The sequence below is a fragment of the Pyxicephalus adspersus genome, chromosome 5 (assembly GCF_032062135.1).
Source record: "Pyxicephalus adspersus chromosome 5, UCB_Pads_2.0, whole genome shotgun sequence".
Classification (NCBI taxonomy): Eukaryota; Metazoa; Chordata; class Amphibia; order Anura; family Pyxicephalidae; genus Pyxicephalus; species Pyxicephalus adspersus.
This window is the reverse complement of record NC_092862.1, coordinates 28,578,624-28,595,789: the sequence shown is the minus strand read 5'-3', so window position 1 is coordinate 28,595,789 and position 17,166 is coordinate 28,578,624. Positions and strand designations below refer to the sequence as shown.

General features: G+C 38.0%; 1 protein-coding gene across 5 annotated transcripts in view; it reads right to left on the bottom strand.

Annotated features, from left to right (window-relative positions):
• The window catches only part of PAG1 (phosphoprotein membrane anchor with glycosphingolipid microdomains 1), a 120,150-nt gene that overhangs the window by 45,906 nt on the left and 57,078 nt on the right, over positions 1 to 17,166 (bottom strand). For 2 of the 5 annotated variants that reach the window (XM_072411006.1, XM_072411002.1), the window contains one exon: positions 8,160 to 8,242. The gene's annotated coding sequence lies outside the window, so the exon portion shown is untranslated. Of the gene's footprint in view, positions 1 to 160; positions 383 to 423; positions 579 to 8,159; positions 8,243 to 17,166 lie in introns of those variants that run through there. The other 3 variants (XM_072411005.1, XM_072411007.1, XM_072411008.1) reach the window with 3 other exon arrangements.

Below are 17,166 nucleotides of genomic sequence, written 5' to 3'. Positions count from 1 at the left end.
GGACAAACACAAATTTCAAATGCTATTTAGGCTTTGAAGAGCGATAGAAGATTTCCAATCATCCTATTTAACTATATGACAATTATTGTTTTCGGTTTTAAACTTTAATATTAAAAGTAGTTAGAAAAAACTAAAAGAATTATATAAAAGTAAATCATACCCACTGTGCCAAGACCATAGGGTGGTTCTCTGCAGCACGCTGGTACATGAATTCAGCAGTGCCTATATAATGTCAGCTACAGCACAACATATAGATCTCATTACACAGCGATGACTTCACTATACATTGTGCTCGCTCCTCTGCTATCAGCCCAAGTGCTGCGCTATTGTGAGCTGAAGCACATGTTCATCCAAAGGATATTCTACAGAACTGCAACAATCCTGAGCATTAGATTACACACACGAGGAAAAGAGAACACTTACCCAGATCCTGAAACTTCCATGTAGGCTCTGAGAAGCTCTAACCGGAGACCCCTGTGAAACAGTCAGCCTTTAGAAATGCTTTCCAGCTAATCCACCATCACACTGGAATTTAAAGATTGTTGTGAGCTGGGTCACAGTTTGAATCTGCATGCAGAGCACACAGCACTTCCTTATTAGGCGGCCAGCTTGTTTCATGAGCAACAATGCCTCCTCTGTCAGAACACAGAATATTACCACAATGACATGGCTCCAGTGCGCACACTTTAACTCGCTCTCTGCCACACTGTCAGGGGTTAAATTTCACAGTCCTTGGCTTTGCACGCCAAACATTTTTTTCTGTACACTCCCTGCTCTAAGTCTTGATTTTACGTAATAAAAATTTTACAGATTAATAAAGTTCCTTGCTACATTACGGGGGAAAATTATAGAATTTACATATTTTTCATATATGATAGATAAGGTGCCCAACCAGTAAGCAATATCCTCCCAAAAAAAAATGTGAAGAAGTGCTTTACTTGTAAAGAAAATAATACTCACGTCTCCTGCTGCATGCAATGTTGAATACTACTCCAATCTACAATCTAAATTCTGCAGGAATCAATACTACAAGAAGTGTCAATCAACAGTTCCCCGCAGCGCCTACTGGTACCTTCTTATCAGTACAGGATACAGTAATGATGGGGAGGAACCAGTGCTGCAGGGGACCAAGGGATTGACACTTCACAAAGTCTTGGTTCCTCCACAACACACCAGCTGGGGATGTCTCTAGATCAAAGTATGGGTAGCAGGGGGTAAGGCATATGAACTTTTGCCATAGAGTCGCTTTAAAGTCCACGCAAGCTGGCCTCTTTCATTGCCTTGCACCCTTTCAAGCAAACTGGTGACCATTGCCAGTGACAGAATTGCTAAAATTTCACTAACCTTATGTACCTGTAGCATACCCCCAACTAACAGTTCCAGCAATAAGCTTCCGTGTCACTGTTCCATTTGTGGTTGAGTTTAGAGCTACTTACACTAGTAATATTGAAAGCAGAATTTTAGTGCTTTTAGCACGAATATTTCAATTTATTAAACGCCATGGTCATTTCAAAACCAAACAATGGTGCTTTGCTGCTGACAGAACCTTTCCGTATTACTGAAAAACCTAAATATGTGCAAGATGGTGACACCTTTGCATACACGACGATCACTTAAGGAAAATACAAATGGTTTGGATTGCGGAAGGAAACTGCAGCACCATGCAGATGATGAATTTGGTAGGAGCTGGGTCTCTGACCCCAAATGAACCTTAACAGTATACACAGAAAAAAATAAACCAACGCTTTTAGCATTTGTTTAGTGCCAGTGCAAACCTTTGATTGGGATACAATCAGTATCAGTAAAAGGTCAATAAAGATTATGTGTAACTTTTTAGAGAACGGGCAGCTTCAAGTACCCAAAATCTAGCTAGTTGCCCAACTCTTATAGTGCAATTTCAAAATATATATTCACTAAAACTACAACTAGAAACCAGACAATATCAGATCTTTCAGACACCAACCAAGTTTCATTAGAGAGTGCTCATTAGAAGGGCAGAACACATACTTCTCTGTGGTCCTCGGCTGTCGGTGTAGGGGCCAGCTTTGGTCACGGGTCTCTGGCAGGGAAGGAGTTGACAGCTCTCTGTTGTGTATTCCCTGGTGAACTTGACTCATGGGAACCGACAAAAGCTCACAGTGCTGGCAATCAGCAGCTCATTCAGATGCAGTTCCCAGATGTCTAACAACTTGGTACATCTGAAAACCAAATGGCATCTCCTAACACATCAAATGTTTCCTCCCAACACAGACACACAGGCCCATTCCCATGACACTGCATCACTTATTCAAGTTCTATAATCTTTGTTTAGGATAGCAGACGTCAGATTCAGATCTTGTGCAGTGCGGGTTTTAATCTATCTCTGTATATATTTGTTTTTCATTCAGCAACAGGTTAAAGGTTAGACAAAATCCCTAATCATAGTAAACTTATACTTTCTTACCAGGAGAATGCTACTAATGTATAAGGGTCTTTAACCACGTGTGTACTGATGTAATAGGAAAGCTACATTTTTGTAATTTTACACACGGGGAGAGGACTTTCACTAACCATGTAACATGGGAATACACAATCTATTCTAGTTAGTTTATTGACAGATTACTTGATTAGTAAAGCAGACCTAAACCATGTTTTAAACCTAAGCTTTTTACACCTACAAAAGTTCCTATAGGCTAAACTTGTGTCATACTTACCTGTCAACATCTCAGATGCTAGTCCCTAAATATACCCCTGGGGTAAGCAGCCCCGGTCAATGGGAGGATGATACATACTTTGACAAAAACTGATTAACTGCCTCCATCAAATTGGCTGTCCTTGTTCTAATAACTTTTTTGGCTGTCCATGCCTCTACAGTTCACACGAAGTTATAGAAGTTTAGCATAGTTGACGTCTGCTTTAAAATAAATATGTAATGAATAGAAAAAAAAAAAATAAAGCACTTTGATTTACAGCAACCTGCTAAAGTAGTGTATTTTCTTTTATTTGATAATTGTCCAGAAGAACAAATTTCACCCACGTTGTGAGCTTCAGATTAAGCATCCAAGCACATGGCATGATGAAACTAGCTGATGCCGGTATAATAAATGTGGTCTGAGCCATGGAATGCCATCATTCACTTTTCATGTCACACTGTAGTAGTCACTTAGCTGGTTGCAATTACAGATTCTGAAAAAGATCTTTGCAAACACAGAGAGAAAACTTTGCCTACAGTTGAAACAGATCTCAGAGCAGTAATGTTCAGTTAATACATTGTGGCAATGTTACAGCGATAGCCAACTGGAGTTTCTATGTAAGCTGTGGGGGATCTTTTGCTATTTTGTGGTCTCTGCAGAATATTGGGTTGATGCGCCATAGCTACTTCAGGTGGGGTGTCTATTAAAAACTGCACCGGGGCACCCATAACTTTAGCTATGCCAGGTTAAGATTGAAAATGACAGCAGAGTTTCAAAAAGCTAAAATAATTTCTAAACTGTCACGATTCTACTCTACAACTGTGTGACCTTGCTCTTATGTGACAAAATAGCTTTGAGATTATGTGAACACTTCATCTTCTACTCATTATATCTGGCAAACTATTCAGAAATTTAATAATGGCTCAAGTCATTACCGATTTCCCACGTTCATAGAGTTTTCCAAATTGGTCTTTTACTGAATAGAAGGGACTATGATGGGTAATAGCAGACCTGGATAATGGGTGCTTTGCTATATCAAAGGAAGATCTGTGCCTCTGCCTTATTTAATGCCCATAGATGTTTATGTACGAGTCACAGTGACCAAGCTGGGTGTCACACATATCTTCTAGCTGGTGACCACTGTCACATGCCAGTAAACATCTGTGACAAAGAACAGTAACCAAAACAAGGACCTGACAAGGAAACTTGTCAGCTTTGCACTTCAAACAGATGACGACGGACAGATTTCTATACTGTTTGCACACTGCACTTTTTGAATGCAAACGCCTAGAGAGAAACATTTCAGCATTTCAACTCCTAAGTAATAAAAGGTGGGCAGGTATTATTACTTTTGTTCAATTCATGTAAAACATTGTGTCCTTTATGTTAGTCACTGGGTTTTCCCTTCCAGCTCTACTACCTGGCAAGGAACACAAAGGTAAGGCAAAAACCCTAGGTCAACCTTTGCTTGGTAGGGGATGATGAGACCTTTCATTTCTTTAAAGATGGAAAAACAGACCAAGCACCAAAGACTCGAATCTTGTTTTCATTGTAAAACCCAATAAAAAAAGAGGTATTTTAATACTGAAGAAAAAACTACAGCAATGATATACAAAGTGAAGAAACCTAGATCAGCAAGATTTCAGCTTGAAGACATAAGACCAGTCAAATACACATATTCCAAAGAAATCACCCCATGATAGAGTGACACCATTTAGCTAAACTGATATCTCACCACACCCCCAGATATAATAAACATATGCAAAATGTGCAAGAAATTTTTGACTTGGTCAATTCTGGTGTTTTTCTTTTTTTCATACAATTCTAGTGCTTTTCTTTTTTTCATACATAACTGAAGAGAAAGGAGAGATAGAAGGATTTGGATGTAATAGTTCCAAAAGAAACAATGTCTCCAAACATGGAACAGTTAGGAGCGATTAGTATGTTTGTATGTGCACAAAAAGATTTTTTGATTGTTACAATGACATTAGAATGAACAATTACTGTACGTAAGTTGTTCAGTTTTATGGAATGAGAACGGGGAGTCAGCAATCTATCTTAATGCTGCTAAATTTTGGATCACTAGACAGTGTTGTGGAATACCTGCACAGACACAAAAACAACTCCAGCAATAAAAATCTGGCATCTGGACAGAGTTTAAGTCTATGTTTTACTGAAGAATCCAATGCGTTGGATAAAACTGTACTCCAAAATCTGTTGCTTTACAAAATGTGGTATTCAGTATGTCCAGAGGACAGTTCTCCATTAGACATCTACCAGCAATTAGCATTAAAATTAGTATTCTTGGTATATTTTAACGGATGCACATATACATCAACTGTTAAAAAAAGTTAACAGTTAGAATTACCTTACAATTGTATTTTCTTATCACCCACAAACAGGAAATATTTAGAGAAAAACGCACCTACTTTGAGCTACTTGAGAGCTTCCGGCATTAAGCCAGAATGCAGAATGAAGATAATAATGATCGCTAATGAATAAATCATTACATTAATAAACAATGAGTTTCAAATGCCCATAATGCACATGAATAAATATCTAATAAACTTCTAACACCCACAGCTTAGTGCAGAACTGTACAAAACATAAAACCACACATAAGAACGTTATACTAGTTTTAGGGCAGTAATACTTAGCTTGTTTGGTTTACTGCAATGTCACCAACAACAACTAGTATGTGACTTAGGAGCTCTGAAATAGTTGCCACTAAATCCTCTAAATACCCGAGTCAGTGTATGTGTGGACAATGGATTGTCAGCTCTTGCAGGGGACATTGATGAGAAATAGTACCCTAAAAGACTACAGGATTGTTTTAAAAATATAAAAAATTAGACAACAAAACAAATGAGAACTTGCTTCTCTTTAAATTTGTTACATTTCTCTTCCATTAGCGATAAATGCACCATTACATAAGCATGCCTAAAATTTGCACTAACCAACATGATCTCTTGCCTAGTTGGTTTAGGTTTAGCTGGGCTTGAACATCTACAGTGCAGGAACGACATTTCGTAAAAAAAGCGATTGCTCCAAGTAACAATTTTTGATCTTATGGACAATTTCTTGTCTGTTCCCTTAAAAAAAAAAGTCAGCAGGGAGCAAGCCGAATAGGACGAGGAAGACTATTCCAGAGAGTTGGAGCAGCTCTAGAAAAGTCTTGTATGAGCGGCAAGGGGAGTATTTTTTAACCATGTCAGAGATGTAAGTGGGACAATAACTGTGTAGGGATTTGAAGGCAAAGCACAGGAGCTTAAATTTAAATGATAAGAGCATGTACAAGGAGTTTGGTGGTCTCAGGGGACAGGTAGGGGCGGATTTTGGAGATGTTGCGTAGGTGAAAGTGACAGGGATGTACTGCATTGTGATAATCACATTTGTTCTAATATTTCAAAATGTAATATAGAGGTGTTATCAAAGTGGGAATATCCACAGAAAACAAACTGTGCTTCAACGACTAAATCTAAATGTAGTCCTTACAAAATAAATTCTGTGGAAATGAACAACAGCAGGTGTCATCCCAAAAGAAATTGTCTTCTACATGAACTCTAACTCTAGAGCTGCCAATCATCACTTGCCCAATCACAATTTTTAGCATGCAAAATGTAACAATTTGGAACAAAAAATATTTTACTACTTTTGTCAAGTAAAATGCTTGGCCTGTTATTGGTAACCACATTCTTAAAAGGTTAGTTGTAATTGTAATCCAGTGGATTAATCTATGTAAAAGTCAAAACTTATGGTCACCATTTCTTTTCAATACCAGTTCTAAGAAAAAAAGACCCCAACGGTCAGCTAGAATTTTTTAGAATCTGGTCTGCAAAGTCGGTCTATATATTTAGCAGGTTCACTTACTGACACCCTCTCAAGTTGCACATATTGATTTTGCCTTTCCTCCTACTGCTGCTTTCTACTGCGACCATTTATAAAGAATTATATCCAGTTACAGAGGGTTTTCTGTGCCCTTGGTGGCCAGATACAGAACAACAATGGGCAAATTTGGAAAAATGGGAATTAAAGCGGACAGTACATAATTTTATTTGGCTACTGAATGTGTGGAAGGGGTGAAAGACCCCCAAAAAAGTGATCAGATCTGGAGGAAAATCAGCTCCTAATCAATCATAAGCTGTTATTTGGGTTCTTGATCAGAAGAGGATAATTTGGCCAAGTAAAAGTAAGTAAAAGTACTTAAAAGTACCATAGACTTTGTGCATGATTGATCAAATCTGATTGGAATTTTGATTATTTTCTATCCCAAAAAATGATCAAAAGAGCAGAATTATTTATTGCACATGTTTGCGCAGCGTGTTATGGAATTTCTGACTGATTCATTACTGATCAAAAAAATCAAATGGATCCAACTGGGTGTACTAGGCCAAAGCCAAAACCCATTATACCCATCACTAGATATTAATGAAATATTGCTGAGCTTACATCAACTAATTTACTGAGCAGTCATTTATCTGCCATGATGAAAAGTCCTTGTCACAACAGCAGGTGGTGAATCACAGATTAGGCAGAACGAAAGAAACTGAAGGTTCTTCCTCCAATGTACTCCCATCCACATTAGAGTTTACCAAACAGAAGGTGCTCACATTTCCAACACATGAAAAAACACAAGGATTTAATTCCTTGATTTAGGATAGAGAGCCAAGCCATGCAAATTATTAGTTTTAGTCTATAAATAGTATATATGGATAAAGTAACTGATACAACTGAATTATACAAATTAGACAACAGTCATTTATTCCAATTTATCTACATTTTTTATTTATCTACAGTTTTCAGTCTTTATCTTGGCAGGTACGGAATGCAGAGGACAAAATATTACCAAGTAAGCAACTATTAAAAGGGAGATTAGTAGAATATTGTCTTTGCCTTGTCACAAAACCTATACATCTAATGACTATAGGCATACTAGTGCACTCCAACAGGCACAATGTAGTTACCTTCAAACAAGATTCTCCTCTGGCTGCATTAGCAGGGAACAATGTTAAGCATTGGCAGATGTAGCCAACAGTAAGCCCTTGTGCAGAATTGACTTGGGACCCTGTGGGGCCCTTTTTTGACCGAGAAGGATCAGGGGCCATTGTGCAGCGCCACACTCTGTCTGTGTCTGCCCCTAGTATTAGCCATATGTGTTTATAAATAAATGACATGGAAGGGTAAACATTCAGGTAGGCATTTCCAGCACTTACAAATATCGGGGTGATCAGAAGTAATTGGAAATAGTTCTCACACTGGTCTGGTCAATCTTTACCATTAGTAACATAAATAAAGGAGGAACAAACATCCTAGTTCACAAAGTTTGTGCACACATTACATGCAGAAAAGAAATGTAGCATAGCTTTTTCTCACCTCCCATCCACAACTGATATTTTAAAATTCAGTATTGCTGTTGGTGCTACATTCACACACCAGTATTCACTCCCACAAATGTGCTATATATACAAACAAATGCAGACTGGATACCTTTGGAGATGCTCCGGGGTTTATGAGGTCAGTCTTTTGGCAGATCGCATTGTCCATTCAAATACATGTAAGCCTTATTTCACCTGGAGATAAACATAAAGACAGGGATTCTTCTGGTTAAAAGGCACTGAATATGGTACCAGCAAAGCAGCACTGATATTAACTATGCAAATAACAATACAATTACATGTTCTTTTTATTGTTGATGCTACAATATTTGTTCAGGAAAGTGATAACACACTAGTGATTTTATTACCGACAATGTCTTAAAATAGCACAAAAGGTTCTTTATATTTCTAAATAATTGTTCCCATTGTTCATTAGTTAGGTGGCCTAGTTACTGCCCTCTCAATGGATTTGAACCCCACCCGATAATTCAAAGTACAATGTATGATCATGTTTTTCTATCTCTGCACACTGCTAGCAATCACAGAGAAGTGGGCTCAGTTCACAGGTAATGTTGTGCCATTTTTGTTTGTTACCACTGTTGGATTAGATTAACATTTCTAGAAGCAATCTAGGCAGCAAAACAGAGGGGTCGCCACCTGTCCCAGCACTGTTGTGTGTACCAGTTGGATCCTATCCACTTGTACTATAGGTCAAAGTTTATCTGTACTAAATGAAAAAGCAAACGATCCATTTATATGCAAAAGGGAGGGATGAGGAGTTTTCTACAACCACTGGATAGTTGAGGATTTCTGAAATCTTTGCCTCTATCTGAACTTAAGGTGCGTACACACTTCCAATTTTTATCGTTCAAAACGAACGACGAACGATCGATTGGGCAAAAAATCGTTCGTAAAAAAGTAACTAACGACGCCGACGAACGAGGAAAGTCGTTGGAAACGAACGACCGGACCGGCGGATCGGATTGGACGACGATCGTTGACCATCGTTCGTGTGTACGGTCGTTCGTTGATCGTCCATGGTATGAGCATTTGTGATGAACGGACGTTCGTTCACTTTCCTGTCGTGCACATAGTTCCTCTATCGCTCAAACGATCGTATCTATTGTGTGTACAATATCTATGAACGATCGTGTCGTTATCTCTATGTGCAGGATCGGTGCTATACGTTCGTTCGTAGATATCGTGCAGGATCGTTCGTCGTTCGTTTTCCAACGATAATAATTGGAAGTGTGTACGTAGCTTTAGTTGCATGACTGGTCATGGCAAAGAACTGATATTTCACACAGTCAACAGCTATACCCTATACTCTCTATAGAATTAACAGCACACTCTTGTGCCTACAGTCAGTGGTAACATCTACAATTAATCATTTCCAGAGCCTATAATGTTAAGTCCTGGGGACAGCTTCAATGAAATTGTCCTAATTATTAAAGTCACCATAATCGAAATCTATCCCTGGAACAGAAAAAGAGGGGAACTCTTTCAATGGGAACACTTGCTAATGTAACAATTGTTTAATGGGAGCATTCCCTTATATTGGGAAGGTATCCCATCATTTCAGTCCAAATAAAAGGAAGTAAAGAGAAATCTCCCCAGATAGACAATGGACAAAAAAAACTTTGTCTTTAAGAAAGACTTTAAGGTGCCATTTAGGATCATAGTTAAATGCTTTTTTTTTTCAACCTGGGGAGTTGCACCAGGCAGAAAATACTGTTGAATTATCACCTAGACCTCATAAAGTCTGAATTCAAAGGCTTACTCATATTGCCGATACATAACCATACCAGAACATATAAATGCACAACATACAGTAGCAAGAAGTTTTATTTTTCATCTCTGTAGTGAACGCCTATCCTGTACATAAAAATAGTTCAGAGCGGCACACAAGCTGCAAAGAGCTACGTCTTCATGTAAATCAAAGATCATTTTAACACAGAAGTCTGTTGCTTGCACACATGAACAAGTGCTCACCATAAATCTGAATACAGACCATCTTTCACATGGCGATGGACCAGGTGTCATATCTCATCTAAGACAACGCACCTCTATGCACATAATAAATATTGTCATTATTTGAAAAATCAACTTCTCCATGGCCATTACTACAAAATAAAGAGCTCAAATGGTAAAGGCTTACACAAAAGGGTGTTATGGATTACTTTATATATGAACATTTCAACAATATTGGGCAAAGATTATTTTTGTATTGATACCTGATAGGTATGATGTTTAAACTGAAATGGTATTTCTGGGTGTGCTGGAATACAGTGCTATACGGTTTCAACTGCTGGCTGCTACTGCCAATGACTTATGATCAGTAGGTGATTACAAATGACTATGCCACCAGCTATGTATTCCAAATAGTTGGAGTTGGTCTTTAAAGGTAAATCTCACTAAGAAATATGATGGCTGCCATTGCATTGCACTTTTTTATGTAAGGACAACTTAGGAATGCATGCTGTACAATTAGCACATTTTAATCAATACATATAAAATATGCAAATATAATTTTTTTTTAATATCACTAGCAAGAATATAGAGCTTTAAATGCTCATCAAAATGATAGCCATAAGTGTATCCAGCAGGGTTACTGTAATCAATGTGTGCCCCTTGTTTATTATAAAGCTCCATTTATTATGCTGATATCAATGCTATTACACAGTTGTCTCACTGTAACTAATCCTGTTTTCAGTTACACTATTTTTAGTTTGGTGGCTTTCTATACTGAAAATGCAAAACAATCGCTCTACGTTGGAACATTCTCATATAATGAAAATCTAGCAAACGCTGCATACATAACAATTATGTGCACAGTTGGAGATATATTTTAATGAAAAAAAAAATAATTCTTTGAATTTTAACTAGTTACATTTCAGATCCATATTCACATTACAATGATTGGCCTAATGTTTCAAGCAATACATTATCATGATTTATAATACAGAAATGATACATATAGTGAGTTAATTTAAACACAGAATTTTGCAATAGGAAATGTTTTTTATTTTTAAAATTTAAAAAGTGATACATTTGAAACAAATCAAGGCTACAGCAGCATACGAATTGTATTATGTGATGTTATGAATTATTGTTTGTTATTAATGTTAAAAAAAAAAAAAAAAAAAAAAAAAAAAAAAAAGGCTGCAAAACAATAAACAATTTACACATTAATTAAAAATGTCTGCATGTTTTTTTTCCTTTAAAACAACAAAAATATAATTGAACAAATAAAAGAAAGCATCAAATGAAAACACATTTAGGTGCATAGGGAAAAAAACACCATATGGCTCTCGAACAAAAAGAGCGAAAAAATAACCTAATCGTGGCTATTTAGGGAAAACAATGGGTTCTTTGGGGGTTTACCAGTCATTTTTATTTTTGGTTTGCTATAGGTGACTCCTGTTTACCAAAAAGCTACATTGTAATCATTACCTGTGCTGCATAGTAAAACATTCATAAAGGTGATGGTGGGTCCCAGCATTTACAAACATGCCTAAGAATATTGAAAACATTCAAAAATTTTGATTATATGAAGTTTAGGAGCAGAGCAAAGTTAAGAAATTGCACTTAAAAGTGGAACTAAAGTTCTACAATTGCTTGATCAGGCAGATCATTATTGCTGAAAGAGAGAGGCGACGTCCCTAATGCAAGAATGTGTTGTACCTGTCTGATTGTTCTGGGTTTCTGGCAACAAAGCTGAGCATGTGCGGTGTCAACTTTGGTACCAGGGACTCCTAGCAATGCCGCCTTCCCTTGCATGTGCAGGGGATAAATGAACTCCCACACATTATACGTCATCCTGGCACAGGCAATCAAGATTGCCAAAGATCATTTCTAGACTGAAGAGAAGATGGCAGCAGCCTGCGATGGAACGCAAATAGGCAGGTTGCATGGCTTTAGTTCCACTTTAAAATGAGATGCATTTTTCAGGTTAGCCAATGTCCAGATTGCACACACTATGCACATAGCATTTACATATTCCGAACAAACAAAAAAAAAAAAAACACTGATCTCTACCTATAACCATTGTGTATAAATGAATTCTTACAACACAGATAGCGGTTTATTTCTTTTTGTTGCACCAAGATTGCGCAAGGCAGATAGTCTGCTAATGCAAACAGCTGGCAGGTGTTAAGAAACCATCCGAAACCTAACTTTTGTGATCTTAAGAGTTTGAAAATGAATAATTTCAGATTAAAAGAAAGCTAAAGTGAGGGTTGGCCTGTTATAAAGCTTCTACTAAGAATATGTTACTAGTAAAATGTCCACAGTCAGGGTACAGCTGCCTTTCAATTTTTAGTAAGAACCCCAATCTATTTGGTCCTTTGTACCCGGTTTATAGTTAAGCTGCTGGATTCATTCATTAGCACACTGGCAAGAAAAGTAACGTACCACTGACCAATGGAAAAAACTGTTTTATTAGGTCACCATCATAACACATTTAGATTATTATTCAGACAGCCATGTCACTAGCTGCCCCTCACAATCCAATGTCCCTATGCCAATCATATGTCTTTAATACATTTTTTAAGTAAATTTTTTTTTTTGGGGGGGGGGGAGGGCAATGACTTCACTGCATGTTTTTGGAATGTAGGAGGAAACCAGAGTACCAGGAGGATAACCCATTCAAACACAAGTAAAACATGCAAACTCCATGCAGATAGTGTCCTGGCCGAGATTCCAACCTGGAACCTAGTGCTGCAAAGGCATGAATACTAACCTCTGAGCCACCAAACTGCCCTGTAATATGAATATGTAATACGAATTAATCGGACCAGTTTACAAAAAAAAAAAAAAACTTAAAGAACATTTTGGTCTTTGGCTTCAATATCTTCTGTATCATTGTCCAACAAAGGAGCACTTCAATTTTAAAGCAAAGGACTCTTAAGCTGCGTACACACTGCCAATTTTTGTCGTTGGAAAGGATCTTTCACGATCCTTTCCAACGACAAGGGAGTGCACGATGCATGAACGGTGCTGTACATACAGCACCGTTCATGCTCTATGGAGAGGGGAGGGGTAGAGCGACGGAGCGGCACCCTGCTGCGCGCTCTCCCCTTCACTTTCATTACGATCGGCTGTCGTCCATCGTCCGTGGATCCGGCAGGTCGGTCGTCCGGACGATGGACGACACCGACTGTACACACGGCAGATTTTCGCCCAATAATTGGCCGATGATCGGGCGATAAAAATCTGACGTGTGTACGTAGCTTAAGTCTGCATACTTGTTTCAGGTCAATATGCCAGGAAGGATTAAAGCCAATGGATCAGCATAGCAGCCAGTGTCCAACGTTAAGCTTTATTTTTAGGTCTAAATTTCTCATTACCAGGAAATAAGCAATACAGGATAAAATCTCTGAAAAGGCAATGTATATTCTTCAAGTACAAAAGAGGCTTTGTCACTTATGTATTCATGCCATCAAAACAGCCCCCTGCCTACTACACTCCCTATTAGTAAAGTTTACACGGCACAGGTAGGGCTGCTGTGATAGTATTTCAGGTGCTGAGATTATACCAATCTGTTAATTTGTTACTATGAATCTTTTTTATGACTGGTATAAATATTTACCAACAAATTTTGTGTATTAATCGTAAAATGTAATTGAAAATGTTTGGTACCAGATATTCAGATGCTACCTTTAGTTTCTACATTAACTTACAACAACCAGACACTGCTATTCAATGATATAGTAACCTAAACCAACCCACCAGACCTTTCCATTCATAGATATAGTAACAAAACACAACCAGACACTACCATTCATCAATCAAGGTCAACAGCATCAAAAGTGATTGACTCCTAGGCATTCCAGCACAGCAGTTATATAAAGTATCAATGTTTTCTCAACAGATTATTACAGTATAACAATATTTATGTGACGATATTAGGATATTATCTTATGAAATCAATAGCTGCTTTTGACTTGTGCCGTGGAGTAAGTCTTACAGAGAAAAGCAGCTGTAGACAGCTGGGAACATCTGCTGAAGGAGTGTCAGAAGAACAATTCTCCCTTGTTGAGACATAAATTGCCTGAAAGTTCTTCTTTCCCATGCTGTTCAATAGAGATTTTATCATAATTCTGACTTCGAAGAACAAGCTGCAAATGTGGGAAACAAGAACGCACTTCTAGAGACAACAAATGGAAACATTTTATTTAAATTATGTATGCGCACTTGTGTTTCGGTTTAATCACATAACAGTGTGTTAAAAGAGAACACAACTGTGAATCCGTTCATGGCGATTGAGGACCAGCCTGCCACCCAAGACACTTCCTGCATGAAAGCCATTCTTCTGTTTGTTAGTTTTCTCCACGTGCTTCAGTTTTTTCTCCATAATCCTAGGTTAGCTGGCTTCCTCCTAATAACTAGACCTGCAAATAAATACTAGGGTTTTCATTAGTCATTTGGTGAATCCAACATTAGACATGGTTAGAATAGTAGAACCCAGTTACCCTACCTAAATTGGTTTACTTATCCAGGCAATGAGAAATCCACAACTTCCATACTATCCCCAACTATTCCATGGAGAATGACTGGAAGCAGAAAGCTTGGTACATGTACTATGAATGATGGAATTAAGGTCCACCTAAAGCTGGACTCCAAACTTACTATTCACTGAACACTGAACAGGCTTCCCCCTTGAAACAAAATTGGTTACTCTCCCTAAAATACACATTGCAAGCTTCTAATACTGGGATAGATAGAATCCTTACCGGAGGACATCCAGCATGATCTATTCTCTTCTCCCCAGCACGTATGTCCCTGACCTTTTATTCACTGGATTTTAGTTCTTTTATTCATTGTGGCTCAGTATCACATATGGGCATTACCACATCCTTCTACTTTCATGAAGAAATGGACACAACACCAATTATGAACTGTCTACATTGCATACAGAAGCAGTAAGTGACAATATTGCTGATAGATCAGGACAGGAGAGTGTAGGACTGGGGCACTTATCCTTAAAGTGTTAATACTTACCCCCTGAAAGATCTTTACCGACTGAAACATCTTCAGGTTACTGCACACTTCTATCTTAAAAGCCTGGGAACACCATGGCCCCCAACTCCCAAATATTTCCAGTAGTAATGTTGGGGTCAGGTGAAGAATGAACAGTGCACAGCAGAGAATGCTCTATCCAACAGACCTGAAAATTGGGCTGCTCAGGGCTTTCACGTTTCTTATATTTTTTTTCAGAACACAGACAGTTCAAGCTTCAAGTATTTTTAAATATTTCTAAAAAGCATAATTTTAATAATATGGTTTTATTTTATTCTTCTTAAAAGTACACTTCACAAATGCGAATGCGATTTCTTAATGCATCATTAAATGCAGTGCAAGGGCCTGCATTGGATTTGGTTTCAGCCTCTATCTGCCACAGAAAAAAAAGCCCCGATTTTACTGTTGTGGATAAAACCAGGCTTTTCTCTGGACTGAAATTACAAGAAATAATGGCAGCTCTGCCGTGTCGTTTTATAGTTTTACTTACATTTTATCCTTTGATATTAAAAGAAAGAACTGCTTACCACTGTAGTACAATGTATCTACATTTCACATAATATCCGCGACATTTAGGCTGGGTCTACACGGACTTTTTAAAAACATATGTAATTTATATGCGTTTTTATGCACTTTTATTAGCGTTTTAAAGCTTGCCTTTAAAATGCTGAAAATTGTCTACAATGTTCAACCCAGGCATTTTTTTAAGCTAGGTAGGAAGAAATTGTAGGTGGGTGGCAGCCCCTGTATTGTGACACAGCTTATCAGTAACTACCCAAAAACAACCGGGTGGTCACTGAAAAGTGCTGGGTGGTGCGCCCGTCTAAAAAGGGCTGGAGAGAACCCTGTGTCCATGCCGTATTTTCACCACGTTTTCCCTCGTTTTTGCTTCAAGTACTTAGACGCGGGAAAACGCTCCATTGAAACGAATAGAAGCGTTTAAACGCGTTTTCCCACATTTTTGGGCGGTTTATTTTTTAAACATTGCAAGCAAAAATATAGATAGCGCTCATAAACGTGCCTCAAGGAAACGTCCTGGTGTATATTAGCCCATTGGAATGCATGGGAATTTCAAACCTCAGGTTGAAATTCTGGGGAAAACGTCCGTGTAGACTAAGCCCTACAGCTCTATTTATAAAACAGGGAATCTGACATTCCCTCAAACATTCCCTAGTGAGAATCAATTACGGACTTTGAAACACATGGATCTGGTAGATGTGGGAATGTCTGATTCCCTGTTTTAATAGAGATATTAGAAGACATGAAGAATTTTGCACAATATACATGATACACTGGTGATATAGAAAGAGGTAGTGAAAAGAGGATGTGAAGATGAAAGCTAGAGAACTATATTTTATTTAACCAAAAAGGATGTCCTTTATATAGAACAAGCCTTGTCTTCCAAAGAACGCTTCCCCACCCCAAAAACTGAATCATGGTAGACCAAGCATGGACAGGTTTTGTGTGGGTGTGTATTTTATATATATAAATTCATCATGCTCAAGACAAGTTGCCCAAGTTTACTGCAGGGTTTTAATTTGTTGATAAATTTACACAAAGTTCAGATTTGCTCCGGGAACAAGTTCTCCTCTCAGGTGCCCACAACACTGTGCTAGTTCTTAAAGAACCAGATATTGCACATTTTACAAAAAGAAAGAAACAGAACAATGAACGGTATATTGCTGCCTGTATTCATTCTCTACATGCTACTGCAGGAGACACATTACATGTTGCAGCAGCAATTTAGGAAAACAAGGAAGAGATAATCACACCACAACCTTACCACATAGCCTAAGGGAAACACTGGCACTATAAAAGTTTGAAATTGGCATGACCATAGAAGAATTCTTCCATAGATTTACATTTTTGGTGATGGAAAGGTCTGTTTGAGGTGTTGAATTGTTTGCCTGATAGACTGGAGTTATCTACTCTGGGAACAGACAAATCAAATTTGCAAATAACCATGAAATGTGTGTAATTTGAATATGACATTAGGTGACAGACTTGTTGGTGAACCTGGTGGAAGTCATATCGGATTGTAAGCAAGGCTTAGTAAACCAGAAATGAAAGCCATCCACCTGTAACTATTCCATAAAACG